We start from the raw sequence: 15836 nt of genomic DNA, 5'->3' as shown, positions 1-15836 counted from the left end.
GCTTAACTCACCGTTTCTGGAGTCCAGGGCTATTAACAAGCTTTAATGTGAAAAAAAAAAAATGTTTCTTTCTAGTCTTGACTTTGTGCTTTCTGATATCCCTTTCCTTTTTTTTTTTTTAAGCAATCGGGGTTAAGTAACTTGCTCAAGGTTACACGGCCAGTTATTTCTGGGTGGGTGCTAAGTGTCTGAGCCTGGGACTCGATCTCCAGGTCTTCTCAACACTGGAGCCGGTGCTCTTACTTGCTGTGCTACCTGGCCGCCCCTATCCCTTTCCTTTTAGAGCCAGGCTTTAAGACATCCACTGAAATGAACTGATTCAGCTGTTCACTGAATATGTTGTAGAGGGGATTTAAATAGAGGGATGGACCAAATAAGTGTTAAGGGTTTCTCTAAAATGAAGCTATTGTACATGATATTATGGATATATATATATAAAACATATGATTACATATAAAACCTATTATTATAACATAGTAAATATTTCTATAATGTTATATTATTTTATATAAAATAAAATTATAAGTTTATAATTATATACATATTAATATTATATATAATTATTTGTGCATTGTTTGTGTATGTATATACATATTAATTTATGTATGTATTGTGTATGTATATATGTACGTAAAATAACTTGATGTTAGCAAGATCCTGAAAGGCCATTTATCTATTCTTCTATTTCGGTCCTCTCTACAATAATTTCAACAAACCTTTGAATCAGTTCATTTCAAAGCCTGGCCCTGAAGGGAAAAGAATATTAGAAAGCATAATGTCAAGACCAGAAATAAACTTTTTTGTTGTTTTCTCACATTAAAGCTTGGACCCAGATCCATAACAGTAAGTTAAGTTATGAGCTGTGTTGCCAATTGCTGTGTGACCTTGAGTAAGTTACTTACCTGATTTGGGCCTCCTTTCCCAATAAAGATAGAACAACAAAAAACTTGCTTTATAATCATGGATTACATAAAAACATAATGTAACATGGGACTTAATTCAAAAGAATTAAATTCTAATAGTGGATAAGGAGTTTACTGGTATGGGGCCTTCTTGGTGAAGCTTTTTACCAAATACATTCCACCCTGAGGTGGCTACCAAAGCTATTTACTTGTTGACAATGAGCCCTGGGCTCTAGACATCCTGAAGTATAAGGCAGTAAGGCATAAGGAGGGCAAAGCAATTTAATTCAAGGGCTCCCCTTTCTTTCAATGTCTTTGGAGTCATCAGCTATTTGGAATAGAAGGCATAGTATTTAGTGAATCAAGTATCAGACATGGAATCAGAGAGGCTTAGGTGCATCTCCTTTTTGATGCTTAGTTAATATGTAGTCTCTAAATCTATTATCCTATGATTATCTGAAACAGGCAAAGTGCCCGTGTATTTATTTCATGGAAGAAGCAGCAACCGGGAAAGATAGTATGTTGGTGATGTACCAGAATGTTCTCAAGAGACCTGAGCATGAGGTGAGGCTACAGAAACTAGGGTGTTACGGGGTGGGCTGGGGGTGGGATATATGTTTTTATGAAACTTGTGCAGTTAGTCTTTGCAAATATATAGCTATACTTCTCCCCTCAAATTTAATAGGCAGACAACTCTAGGCCCTGATAATTCAAATTCCATTTTTTAATCCAGTCAGGTGTGACACAGACAGGAGTGCCCGTGGCCACTGGGAGATTGAGTACCAAGACCTTCGGTTCTACTTTTCTGGAGCTCATCACACTACGCTGACTTGATGTATGGCCCTACAAGCCCAAGGGAGCAAAATAAGGACATTCCTGGTCTAGGGGAATGGGTTTGTTTTCTTAGTCAGTTTTGCTTTGTTTGCTGACTGGCCAGATAATTTATGAATCTTTCTCAGAGATAAATTAGACAATTTTTTAAAAGCTGGCTAAAGGACCCTCTGTTCAGGGAGAGAGAACTTTTCTATGGCTTTACTGAATTCTTTGAAGAATTACAACCAAAAGGAGATGGGGCAGGGAAACAATTTCAGCTACTGACCCATAAACTTAGAAGAGGGGTCCTGTGGCTCTGGTGGAAGTGGGGGCCACAATTTGCAGGACTGTGCTAACAATTGTCAATTTATTTGACAAATGAACAATTTATTACCTAGGGATTCTCTATGGATGTGAGGGTGAGGAAAGGAAGAATGGTAAGGGAGGGAGGAATGGAGGGAGAGAGAAAGGAAGGAAAAAAGGAGGGAGAGAGAGAAGGGATGGAAGATGAGAAGGAAGGAAGAGGGAAAGAAGGAAGGAAGGGAGGGAGGGAGGGATAAAGGAAGAGAGGGAGGGAGGGATAAAGGGAGGGATGAAGGAAGGAAGGAGGAAGGAAGGAAGGAAAGAAGGAAGGAAGGAAGGACCAAATGACTTTGCTTGTTTGTCTTGTCAGTTGATTTGCTTGTCTGGTCGCCTATTTGGAAGAGGAAAAATATTTTCTGAGTAAGTATGTAGTCAGACTCTTCTTTAGTGAAAGCCTCAGATTTACTAGCTGTATGACCCTGGACAAGTCACTTAACCTCTATCTACCTTGATTTCCTCAACTGTATAATGAGGATAATAATAGCACTGATCTCCCAGGAGTGTTTGGAGGATTAAATGAGATAATATTTGCATATTGTGCCTGGTGCAGAATAGTACTTGATAAATGCTTGTTTCCTCTACTTGTAAGGTTCATAGAAAAATGAGTTTGAAAGAAAATCTTTTCTCAATTTTTCTCCCTTCTTTCAAACACATACTAAGATTTGTTGTACAGTCACCCATGTTTTATGGGTGATGGTCAATAAGGGAAACCTTTTCTAGAACCAAGCCTGGAGTTACCTGCTGAATATAGAGCTCCATATGACTGATAATCTCCAACTGACCAAAAACATGACTGAAACCTCTAGGTATTGAGAATAATTCCCAGACTTGGGTAGGTAAGTTCAGAGTGCTATATAGGTCACTCATAATGGCCATAGCCAGGACTGGTAGGCCTAACTATTAACAAAATTGATATCTCCATTTATTACCTAACTACCTGTATCCGTCTATAAATTGTCTGTTAATTAGGCTGTAATAACCCAAATCAAATAAGGGCCAATCTTCTTTTCTTAAGGATCTCTGATGGTGGTGTCCTATAGTTCATTTAGTGAGTTGAAACACACAAATAAATGTGTGCTTTTGCTTGAGAAATGAAAACAATCAAGCACATGAAAAGTAGGAAGATATTCCTTGCTCAAGAATGACTATATAAATCCAGTTTAAGTCAAGAATATAACCCTTTAAAAATTAGCATTGATTCTTCTTACTTTTATATCACAGTCATTTGCAGATATGACTCCTTAACCCTTGCCCCCTGTAAACTTTCCTTTGTAAAAGGAAAAAAATTAAATAAAACCTATTGACAAATCATCCACATCTACCCATAGTCCCCCATTTCTGGGCGTTCAAGAGAGGAAATGCATTTCCTCATTCCTTTAAAACTGGTCACTGCAATTAGTCTCATTTTATTGAAGAATGTGTGTGTGTGTGTGTGTTTTATACACAAAGAAATTTCATTGGATGACAATGCTAATAACTGTGGTAATCAGGAAAGTTTCCATACAGAAAGTGATACCTGATCTGGGTTTTGAAGGAAGTTATGGATTTTAATAGATGAGGTATGAGGTATGATTCAGACACAGGCACAATGTGTGCAAAGGCATAAATGCAGATGATAGAATGTAATATATGAGGAATACCTAGTAGAACAATCTGATCAGAATAGAAAATAATGAGAAGGAATAATATGAAATTTACCTGGAAAGGTAGATGGGAGCTAGACTATGAAGAGCCTTAAATGACTGAAGACTGGGATTTGGAATGCAAGAAAAATGCAAATCAAAACCACCCTGAAGTTTCATCTCAAACATTAAAATTGGCAAAGAGGACAAAATATTGGAATAGTCCAGTGTTGGAGAGGTTGTGAGAAGATAGGCTGTGTACAACCATTTTGGCCCCAATAGTTTTTTTTTTTTTCAATAAGCAATTGGGGTTAAGTAACTTGCTAAGTATCTAAGCCCAGATTCGATTCCAGGTCATCCTGACTCTGGGGTCGGTGCTCTTACTCGCTGAGCCACCTGGCCACCCATAAGCAATTGGGGTTAAGTAACTTGCTCAAGGTTACACGGCCAGTTATTTCTGAGTGTGGTGCTAAGTATCTAAGCCCGGATTCGATCCCAGGTCATCCCGACTTTGGGGCCGGTGTGTACAACCATTTTGGAAAGCAGCTTGGAATTATACATATAAAGTGACTAAAATATCTATAGTCTTTGGTCCAGAAATTCCAATACTACAACATCCCACTGATTTTTTAAAAAGTTCCCATAGAGAAAAAAATATTTATGGTAACATTTTTTTGCAATTAAAAAAAATTGGAAACAAAGTAGATGCCCATCTATTAGGGAACAGCTAAACACATTGTTGCATATGAATAGAACAATATAATAATTATAAAATTAGAAGCCAGGTTTTTGGGGGAGTGGAGGAACAGCAAAGTAAACCATTAGCCATTTTTTTCTATTTTAAAACCAAATTACTACAATCAAAATTGAAAACAAATGAAGAAGAATAAAGGAAGTTATTTATAGAAATCATTTTGCTTAATTAAATGCAAACAAAACTGATGACCTAAATGAAATGGATGAACATATACAAAAATAGAAAATTTCCAATGTAACAAATTAAGAAATAGAGGACTTAGAAAACTCAGTTTCAGAAAAAGAAATAGAACAAGCCATAAATAAGTTCTCAAAGAGAAAACTGCAGGAAAGCAGATTCTATCAAACATTCAAAAATTATCAATTCTAATATTATGCTTTTAAAAATAGGGGGGAAAGAGTCAAGATAATAGAATAATAAGAGCCTAGCTCCCCACCACAGCTCCTACACAAAAATTTTGAAATCCTACCAGATCAAGTCTCAATCAGGAAATCCAAGAAGAAAAATCACAGCTAGTCCTTTTTCCATCCCAGGCCAGAACAGACAGACAGAGAGTTTCACACATGCTGGGGGCTGGTTTTAGCCAACAGCATGCTGGATGTCACAGTATAGCAATTGAAAGAACTATATAGAAGGGAAAAAGTGGTCCCAGATCCACACAAAGGGATCTGATGAACAAAGGGATGCAGGACAAACAAACAGGTGCCAACTGGCAGCTCTGTCACTCACTATGAAATTCCCAATCACATATGCAAAGAAGACTGGAAAGGGCACTGTAGCAGCAAGCACCCTAGCATACACAGGATGGCTGCTAGCTCAGGTTTTTTGATCTGCTTTTCTAAAGGAAAACAACTCAAAAGGGGTTAGCGATTTTTTTTTTGCTTTTTGGAGGACAATTTGGGGTTAAGTGACTTGCCCAAGGTCACATGGCTAGTTTTTGTGTTAAGTGTCTGAGGCTGGATTTGAACTCAGGTCCTCCTGACTCCAGGGCCAGTGCTCTATCACTGCTCCACCTAGCCGACCTAGGGATTAACAGTCTTACTTTAATCAAATATATATCATTTACCTATTTCGGGGGTGGGGGGGGAGTAAGCAGCCTGAAATTCAGAGAATACAAACAGAAGTTACAAGAGAAAATAACACAATTTAGCAGACAGAGCTTCTAGCTGTCTGACCATGACATCCATACCTGGTTAGTCACCAGAGAGAGAAGCACCAACATCTAGGTTTTCAAAGCTGGGGTGCTCAATGGCTGCCCAGAGTCTCATCTGGCCAAATCACACAACTCTTCCCAAAGTGAGCCCCAAAGCAAAACCTTGCTTCAGAAGTACATATAGCCTTCTCCAGGGTCAGAGAACATCACAAGCCTTGTGACCCACTTGACTACAAAACAGTAAAAGTTGTGCTTTCCTGAAAAACAAGCCTCCCACCACAGGCTCCAAATGAGCACATGTAGCCTATTAGGGGCCAGAGTATATTTTCAAATCAGGAAAAGTCCTCAAGTTCAACTTAGGTTTATTAAGGGGCAGGGAAGATCTTCAAATTTCTATTACTATTACAGGCACCTGTGCCTAAGAGTGGCATTCCAGGCTAAGGGAACAATGATGGACCTAACAAAGAATGCTTTGCAAGGAGTAAGTCCTTTCAGAAGCAAGCAGCAGCATGTGACTGACTCCAGATGCAGAATGGAGTCTCAGTTCCAGCCCCTAGCCCAGTCTGAAGGCTCCAGAAGAATAACCAAGAAAGGCATCCCTAACCAATGGTGAGCCTGTATTTCTGTCACTCTGAAATTGGAGAGCTTTCCAGATGACAGATACTGGGTAGTCAGGAACAAGTGCTCAGATCCCAAACCTAGGCCAGGAACTTGCAGAGCTCAGACTTTAGCCTGTATGAAAGCACTTTGGGAACATTGATTGGGACCCCAGCCTGAACTGTCCTGAAATCCTACAATAACACATCACTCAATACCCCCAAGAAAGCAGCAGGAAAAAAAAAAAAAACAAGAGGACCCAAGTTCAACCTAGAAATTCTCTCCAAAAGTGTGCAGAGTCTGGTCCTAATATAAACCTGAAGTTATGCTGGAAGAATGAACAAATAAACAAACAAAAATCCAACCATAAAGAACTATTATAGTGACAAAGATGATCATGACATAATCCTAGATGAAAAAAATGACTAAAACATCAATAAGCAAAACCTCAAATAAAAAGTTTGGGCAAAAGTGCAACTAGAATTCCTGGAAGAGATGAAGCAAAAGTGTTTTTTTTTAATTATTTAAAATTATTTTAGGCCATGAGATTTGCCTCCGTTGATGGTTTGAATATCTAGAACATCCATTTGCTGATAATGGTACTTGATTTTGTGTGCTGCCTTTGTCCAGCAATATATCTGAGAGTGAGGCATCACATGGTACCTAAATGTGGTTGGAATAATTAAATAATGGAATGGATAGTTAAAAGCCAAGTCAGTGGAAAGAATGGCTATATCACCTTCACTGTACAGTCTTTACCTCAAACTCCATCATAACCTGAAAGAGGTATTCTCCCCTAACCTATATTCTGAACTTATATTTCAGATGGGGTGGAGAAGAGGGGATTGTGAGTAGCTTTGCTAGTGGCACTCAAACTGACTCTTTTTTCTTTACTTTACAGCCAAATCCAAGTGGGAGGTGGTTTCTTTTCTCAGTCTGCCCCACAGTGGTACTAGATGAGGGAGGCATGGACTCCAGTCTCACAGCCCACTTGCCATTCCCCTGAGTAAAAGCTCCTGTTTTACTCTCTTGAAGTGGGAAAGAGAAAACTTTCTCAGGTCACTCCATTCACCTATGTTTTCCTATGTCCACATGGAAGACCTTTCCCAGCAAAATCATAGAAGGGCTTTATTTTGATCTCCTCCATCTTCTTGAAACTCTCATAAAAAGAATCAGGTGTGAAGGGGTAATAAATGGATTACACACATATACATATATTATGAATACATGTGTATATGTAAGTATGTGTATGCATATATAGATATGGATATGGATATGGATGTAGGTGTAGGTATAGGTGTGGATGTGGATGTGGACATGGACGTGGACGTGGACATGGACATGGACATAGATACATTAACAGCAAATGCCAGAAACATGGTATAGGTTACAGAAGAAGTAAAGATGGATTATCATTAAATGGGACATAAACATAAAAGACCAAGAAAAAGTAAAAGGGAAGAACCTAACTTGTTCATTATATTTCTGGATAAACCTGTGTAATGGCAAGCAAATGAATACTTAGCACTTTGTTTCAGTTCAAGTGTCTTTGAGCCTTACCCTTGATTATATCAAGTCTTTGTTAAGAAACAGAACCTATGAATCCCACAGTGGGAGGGACTTGCCAAAGACAGGAACAGGAAGGATGTAAGAGGTAGGTGGAACAGGGAGAAGTTAATGACAGATAAAAACTGAGCACAGCTGGGACTAAGCAGAATGGGCCAGCACTCTTTTTGTCTTGTTCTGTCTGTGTTGATTTGTGTATGTGATACTTTTTACAAAAGCCCTGGGACCTTACTGCTGGTTCAGAAGAATTTTCTTGTTATCTGTTTACAGAAGTCCTGGAGGAGGGTTTCAGAGGTCCTGAGACTATACTGATGGTTTATGTTGATTTCTCAGACCTTGTTTGTGGGTCTGTTTCACAGGCACATAGTGAATTAATGATGGTGCCAGCAATGTGTGTGAATGTTGTGTTGGCTCTGTTAAGTTTTGTCTTCCCAGAAACAGAAACTGCGAAGGACTTGAGGTGGACTGGACACTGTGAGCTTCAATATGGAACAGGAACTGGACAAGGAGCTGAGAGCTGCCTGTAAATCCAGGTGATGATTGGGTGAATTCAGGCAAAAACTGGGACCATGGAAGAGGAACCATGGAATTTGGGAACCAGCCTCAAGCCAAGATGAAAAGACCTTTCCTTGGGTACTTAGTGCTGATTGAGAAGATCATGATTTATTGTGACCTTGGGGTGGGAGAACTTTGTACTTTGTGCCTTGTACCCCTTAAGGATGATTGAGTTAAGGATGACTGGAAGCTAGTCTCCAGTCAAGAAGAAAGAAGATGGCCCAGTCACTGAGCTGCCACTGAGGACTCAGCAGCCTACCCCTCAGCCCCCTCACTTCCCAACACTCCGTCCTCACCCCCCCCCACCAGCCTTCTCCTGCCACCGCCTTCCACAGGCCGTTCCCACCGAGGAAAAGGAATCGTATCGTATGTCCGCTATCCAGAACCTCCACTCTTTCAACCCCTTTGCTGATGCAAGTAAGGGTGATGACCTGCTTCCTGCTGGGACTGAGGATTATATCCATATAAGAATTCAACAGAGAAACGGCAGGAAGACTCTCACTACTGTCCAGGGGATCGCTGATGATTACGATAAAAAGAAACTAGTGAAGGCATTCAAGAAGAAACTTGCCTGCAATGGTACTGTAATTGAGCATCCAGAATATGGAGAAGTAATTCAGCTACAGGGTGACCAGCGCAAAAACATATGCCAGTTCCTCGTTGAGAATGGACAGGCTAAGGACGACCAGCTGAAGGTTCATGGGTTTTAAGTGCTTGTGGCTCACTGAAGCTTAAGTGAGGATTTCCTTGCAATAAGTAGAAAAATTCCCTTCTGTCCCTTGTCACAAGTTTAAAAACCTCACAGCTTGTATAATGTAACCATTTGGGGTCCGCTGTTTAACTTGGACTAGTGTAACTCATTCATATAATAAATTGAAAAAAGCCATGCTGTCTAGCCTTGAAGTCCCTCATTTAAACAGAGGTGTAAAGCCTGGCAGTGCCCACCCTGAAACACAAATAATCGAATGTTTCAGTCAAGTCCAAAGCCCTAGTAGCATCTGAGACCATGTCTGTCTGTCCAGAGGCTCCTTGGCGCTCCCTCTTCAGAGTTCCCTGTCCATTTAAGAGAACATTACTACTCTCCGAGCTGGCTTTGCTGATGCTCAGAAGACTAAGTTAAGGTCGCCACCACCCAGTCCAGATACCACCAAGATAAAAGAGTTAGCCTTGGGTAGCAGGACAGGGATTCCCCCTGGTGACTTGCACCACCTGACCAGGAAGGAGTTTCATTTGGGGGCAATGGCAGGACATTTTCCCTCTTAACATCATGCCAAGGTCCAATGTTGTCTGACCAGACTTTTTTTTTTAGTAGTAATAACGCCCTATCTCTGGGAGATGAATAAGTGGAGAAAATACCTTACTGTGAGGCCAACTTGACCTGAATTAAACTTTTGACAAGGGAACAAATTTTGAACTAATGTATCAAAATAGTCAATGTATTAACTGTGGAGCTTGCAATTTACTGGCAACAGCTGCCCAATGCCATGTGAAGTAACAGACTGGTTTGGTTTTGGTTTCTTTTTTTTTTTTAGTTTAAATGTTATGTAATGTATTTAAACTCTTATTTAAATAAAACTGGTTTTCAGAAATGTAAAAAAGAGGAAGAAGAAGAAGAAAGAAGACCTTCTGACTGAAAGATTAAGACACTGTGACCTAGGGGTCACCTTTGTACTTTGTACACTGTGACCTTTGTACTTTGTATCTCTTAAGGAGGATTGCTCCTTAAGGATGACTGAATTAAGGACTTCCTGAATGATATCTTTCATCTAAAACTGTGTGGCCACTTTAGTGATAAGTTGTTATGTTATATAATTATGAATACTGTACTTTGGTTTCTGTGAATGTCTTGCTTTAGTTTACTGCTGAATAGAGAGCTCACTATACAATGTGATCAGAACCTTAATTAAAGCTATGCACAGCCACAGTCCTCCAGAGAGCTGCTCGTACTTGGCTTTATACCCTGAGACCCTCTTACTGACTAACCTTGCTGATGACAACCATAGTCCTGAGAGCTGTGCTATCACACTGACATTTTACCTACTTGGTCTCCTCTACTACTGTTTCCAACTCTTCCATTGTGAAATCCAACAACAGCTCAACAGCTTTCTATAGAAGTACATTGAGGAAAGTACAGACTGAGGGGGCGGAGCCAAGATGGCAGAGTAGAAGCATGACTCTGCAGCTCCTGCTTCCACCCTCCCCAATCCATGTAAAAAGGCGGCTCTAAACAAACTCTGGAGCTGCAGAACCCACAAAGTGACACAGAGAAGCTAAGCTCCCGCTGAGGACAGCCCAGCAGGCCATCAGGAATCCAGCACAGCGCTCTGGGAGCCGAGCCCAGCCCCACTCCAAGGCTTTAGCCCCAGGGTGGGCCTGACCAGCCATGGCCAGAGGGACTCCAGATCAGCAGCAGTTGTGGCTGTTTCCAGATTTATCAACACATAGACACAAAGGACAAAGTGAGAGGTCAATACAGTCTGGACTTTGGGACCAGTAAGTGGGAGTGCTTGGCTTTTACCCCCAGGGCAAGAAGCCACTGAGACGCCAGCAGCCAGCCAGCTCCACGTAGGGAGACCAAGCACCAGTCTGAGGGGTAATCGCTCTTGTTTTAACCTGCTTGGATCTGGATTGCAGTCTAGGGTGGAGGTTCTAGAGTGTGTGTCCAGCTTCCAGAGCTTGTGGAGACCTCAGAGAGGGCACCCATCTAATACCTCCTGCAGCTGAGAAAACCCCAGCATTTGGGACCAAAGCTCCCCTGTCTGGTGGCAGAGTCCTACTGTGGCAAAAAGCCCAAAAGTCAAGTAATTGAGTGGCAAAATGAGCAGGAAAAGGAAACAAAGCAGACAGAAGATTCCAACAATACACTCCTATTTTGGGGACAAAAAGGAACAAACCATGGAACAGGAGGAAGACAGTGAAGTCAGAACTCCTGCACCAAAAGCTTCAAAGGAAAATACAAGCTGGTTACAGGCCATAGAGGACCTTAAGAAGCAGATAAGAGAAGTGGAGGAAAAACTGGGAAGAGAAATAAGAACAATGCAAGAAAATTATGAAATGAGAGTCAACAGCCTGACTGAGGAAAATAATACCTTAAAAAACAGACTGACTCAAATGGCAAAGGAGGCCCAAAAAGGCAATGAGGAGAAGAATGCCTTAAAAAAGTCAAATTTGCCTGATGGAAAAAGAATCTCAAAAGCTCACTGAGGAGAATCATTGCTTCAGAATTAGATTGGAGCAAATGGAACCTAATGATTTTATGAGAAATCAAGATGCTGTTAAACAGATCCAAACAAATGAAAGAATAGAAGGCAATGTGAAATATCTCATGGGAAAAACCACTGACCTGGAAAATAGATCCACGAGAGATAATTTAAAAATTATTGGACTGCCTGAAAGCCATGACCAAAGTAAGAACCTAGAAATCATCTTCCAGGAAGTTCTCAAAGAAAACTGCCCTGATGTTTTAGTACCAGAGGGCAAAATAGAGGTTGAAAGAATCCACCAATCACCTCCTGAAAAAGATCCCCAAAAGAAAACTCCTAGGAATATTATAGCCAGGTTCTGGAATTCCCAGATTAAGGATAGAATATTACAAGCAGCCAGGAAGAAACAATTTGAATATTATGGAAACACAATCAGGATAACCTAGGATCTGGCAGCTTCTACATTGAGGGATCGAAGGGCTTGGAATGTGATATTCCAGAGGTCAAGGGAGCTGGGATTAAAACCAAGAGTCACCTACCCAGCAAAACTGAGTATTATCTTTCAGGGGCAAACATGGTCATTCAGACTTTCAAGCATTCTTGATGAAAAAAACAGAGTTGAATAGAAAATTTGACATTCAGATACAAGAAGCAAGAGAAGCATGAGAAGGTAAACAGGGAAAAGAAATCATAAGAAATTTATCAGAGTTGAACTATTAACATTCCTACATGGAAAAACAATAATTGTAACTGATGAAACTTTTCTCAGTATGAAAAGAGTTGAATGAAATAGAAATATATTTATGTCTACATATGAGGGTATATGGGCATATGAATACATATGTGAATGTGTGTATATATGTTTACAGGTATACATAGATACAGGGCACAGGACCAATTTAGTAGTAAGGGATGATACTTAAAAGGTGAAATTAAGAGGTGAGAGGGGAATATAATGAGAAGAGATGGGGAGAGACATAATGGGGTAAACTATCTCATATAGAAGAGGCAAGGGAAAATGGTTACAATGGAGGGTTAGAATAGGAAGGCAAAAGGGAATGGGTCAATCTTATTCTCATTGAATTTGGCCTGGGGAGGGAATGACATACACACTAAATAGGGTATCTCACCCTATAGGAGAGTAGGGGGGAAGGGGATGAGAGGGGGGATGATGGAAGGGAGGGCAGTTGGAAGCACCCACTTTTGAAAAGTAATGGGATCAAAGTAGAGAATAAAACAAGTGGGAGGTGGGATAGGAGGGAGGGAAATATAGTTAGTCTTTTACAATATATCTACTATATTGTTTTTTATTAGCTACACATGTACAACCTATACTGAACTGCTTATCTTCCCAGTAAGGGTGGGTGACAAGGGAGGAAGGGAATGAATCTGGAATTGAAAGTTTTACAATCAAATGTTTAAATATATACTATTATTAATACTATTTTACATGTAATTGGGAAATAAGATATACAGGCACTGGGGCATAGAGATCCACTGAAAAAGTCGAAAGGGGTCTGGGAGAAAATATGGGAGAGAGCAGATTGGAAGCGGGGATATTCTGTAGGACTGCTATTTTGGGGCAGTGGGTAGGGGAAAAACAGAGAGAAAATTCATAACTCAAAATCTGGCAGAAATGAATGATGTAAATCAGAAGTTAAAGCAGTTAAAAATAGAAAAAAAAGAAATTTAGTTTTCTTTGACTACTTCTTTTATTGTTAAGGTCCTTGGGTTGTGATTTTAAATAAATATCTAAATAAAGGATGAGAATTTAAATAGAAGCTTTTATATTTAAAAATATGTTTGGGGGAGAAGGACGGTAGCTGATTACTGACCCAATATTGCTGATCAGTAGAGAGAGATTATAGAAGTACAAATCATGAAGGGAGGAGATTAATAAAGTATGTACAGCTTAAGATTTAGAGCTGGAGTCTTTGCTAGCTAAAAATTGGAAATAAAATAGATACTCATCATTTATAGAATGGCCAAATAGATTGTGGTACATGAATATAAGGGAGTGTTCTTGTACTATAAGAAAGAGCAAATGAAAAGAACACAGAGAAATATGGGAAGACTAATAGGGGCCAGTGCAGCAGGAAGCACGCAGAAGCAGGAAAACAATATCCAAAGTAATTACAATAATGTAAATGGAAAGAACAACAAAGATTAAAATAACAACAAGCCTTAATGCTCTGTAATTCCAATAACCAAACTTGGCCCCAGTGAAGAGATGAGAAATGCACTTCTCTCCCTTCTTTAAGAGATAGGAAACTAAGAATCTTCTACATATATTGCCAGATTCATTTTGGATTTTAACTAATTTTTTTCCTCTTCTTTTATTCTGCATTTCAAGGGATGGTCAATAGATAAGGGAAGTGGGAAGAACAGAAAGGGGAAGAGAGCAAGCATTTATTAAGTGGCTAACATGAGCCAGGCACTGTGCTAAGGATTTGGCAAATAGTATTTCATTTGATCCTCACAATGACCCAATGACCAATAGACACTGTAATTATCCCCATTTTTTTTTACAGTTGAGGAAACTGAGACAGAAAGAGGTTTAGTGACTCTGCCAAGGTTACGTTACTAGTCGGTGTCTGAGGCTGCATTTGAACTCAGATCATCTTGACTACAGACCCCATGCTCTATCCACTGTAGGCATTGGAAATGAAAATGATTCAAAAACAGATGCCAATAAAAATGTTTTTAAGAAGAAAAAATAGTTCTTTCTTTCCTCTCAGAGATTGAAGACTATGTATTTAGAGTACTGCATAAACTCTCAAACTTGGTCAATATGTAGGTTGTGTTGTGGTTTTTTTCTCTTTCTTTTTAAACCTTTGTTATAATGCCAATGATGGTTCACTGGGTGGAAGCAAGGGAGTTACACATACAGAAATGTAGGTGATATAATAACAAAGTATATCAAAGCAAATATGATTCTAGAGATTTCCATCTGGAAGTGACCTTGGAGATCCTAGTCCAGCTATCTGAAGTCTTTGAGAATATAGGCTTCCTTGAGGAAAAAAAGCTCATCTACCTTCCAAGGAGAATCCCACAAAGTTCTTTCTTGGGGGAAAATAGTTAGTGAAGGCAAGACTTGCCTAGGCCAAGGCTTCATAACCTTGTTTGTTTCAGGGAACCCTTTGACAACCTGGTGAAGCCTATGGACCCTTTCTCACAAGAATGTATTTAATTATATAAACATAAAATAACATTACAAAAAGCCAGTTATGCTGAAATACACTTATTAAAATATTTTTTAAAAATAATTTCAAAGACTCAAGCTTAAGAATCCTTGGCCAAGGTCAATATATATTTTCTCCTTCAAAAAGATGCTTCAGTGTATGGCAGGATCTCATTGTGACTTCACATGGAGGCTACTATTTCCTAGTTTCAGCAGAGTTAAATGTTCTCACAATGCCTACATCATGTAGTTAAAAGTAGCATATATATATACTATTATTAATGCTATTTTACATGCAATTGGGAAATAACATATACAGGCACTGGGGCATGGAGATCCACTGCAAAGGTCAAAAGGAGTATGGGAGAAAATATGGGAGAGAGCAGATTGGAGGAGGGGATATCCTGTGGGACTGCTATTTTGGGGCGGTGGGTAGGGGGAATATGGGGAGAAAATTTGTAACTCAAAATCTGGCGGAAATGAATGATGTAAATCAGAAATTAATAAAGCATTTGAAAAAAAAATATATATATATATAATTTTCTCTTATGGAAATTTCCCCATTGAAAAATTTTTCCCTAAATATTCCAGGTCTTCTATCAAGCAGCTACCATCAGTCACTTACCTGAAAGGTCATAAGCAGCAGAGTCCAGAAATGCTTAAGGGAATCATACATTTTCCCTCAGCCGAGACATTTTGGGGTAGTTACTGTCACTGACTCCCAGTTTTTACAAATTTGGCAAAAGTCTGACTTTGCACAGTTTGCAACACCTTTGGCTCAAGGTGAGTCCTAGATTAGAGAGATGTCTTCATAAGCATAAAATTCCATGCCACTTGCTTAAAATATTGTAGGACCCTTTATGATAATCGGGTCATTTTAGAAGTCCATTGAGTTTCCTTCTCTTCGGCTTTACAGCAAAATATTTGGGTAATGAAACAACAAATTATATTATAGTGTCTGTGAATAGACAGGCATCCAGAGGTGAAGTTGGAGGAAGAGTCAGCTCGTTCTTGGGCTTTTCCTCAACTTAAACAAAAAGATTTAAAACTTCTTTCTTCCCTAAAACCTTTTTGGATCAGCCTCTCCATTGACATGGCTTCCTCCACAAAGAAGAATTTTTGTG

General features: G+C 39.5%; 1 pseudogene; it reads left to right on the top strand.

The window, feature by feature from the left end:
- Positions 1-8631: 8631 nt before the first annotated feature.
- Positions 8632-9221, top strand: LOC138163980 (eukaryotic translation initiation factor 1 pseudogene; annotated as a pseudogene).
- Positions 9222-15836: the final 6615 nt, after the last annotated feature.

Source organism: Petaurus breviceps, unplaced genomic scaffold (genome assembly GCF_028583685.1).
Source record: "Petaurus breviceps papuanus isolate PSGF00001 unplaced genomic scaffold, PetGlider_PUasm1.0 189, whole genome shotgun sequence".
Lineage (NCBI taxonomy): Eukaryota > Metazoa > Chordata > Mammalia > Diprotodontia > Petauridae > Petaurus > Petaurus breviceps.
This window is presented reverse-complemented; position numbering and strand designations above follow the sequence as displayed.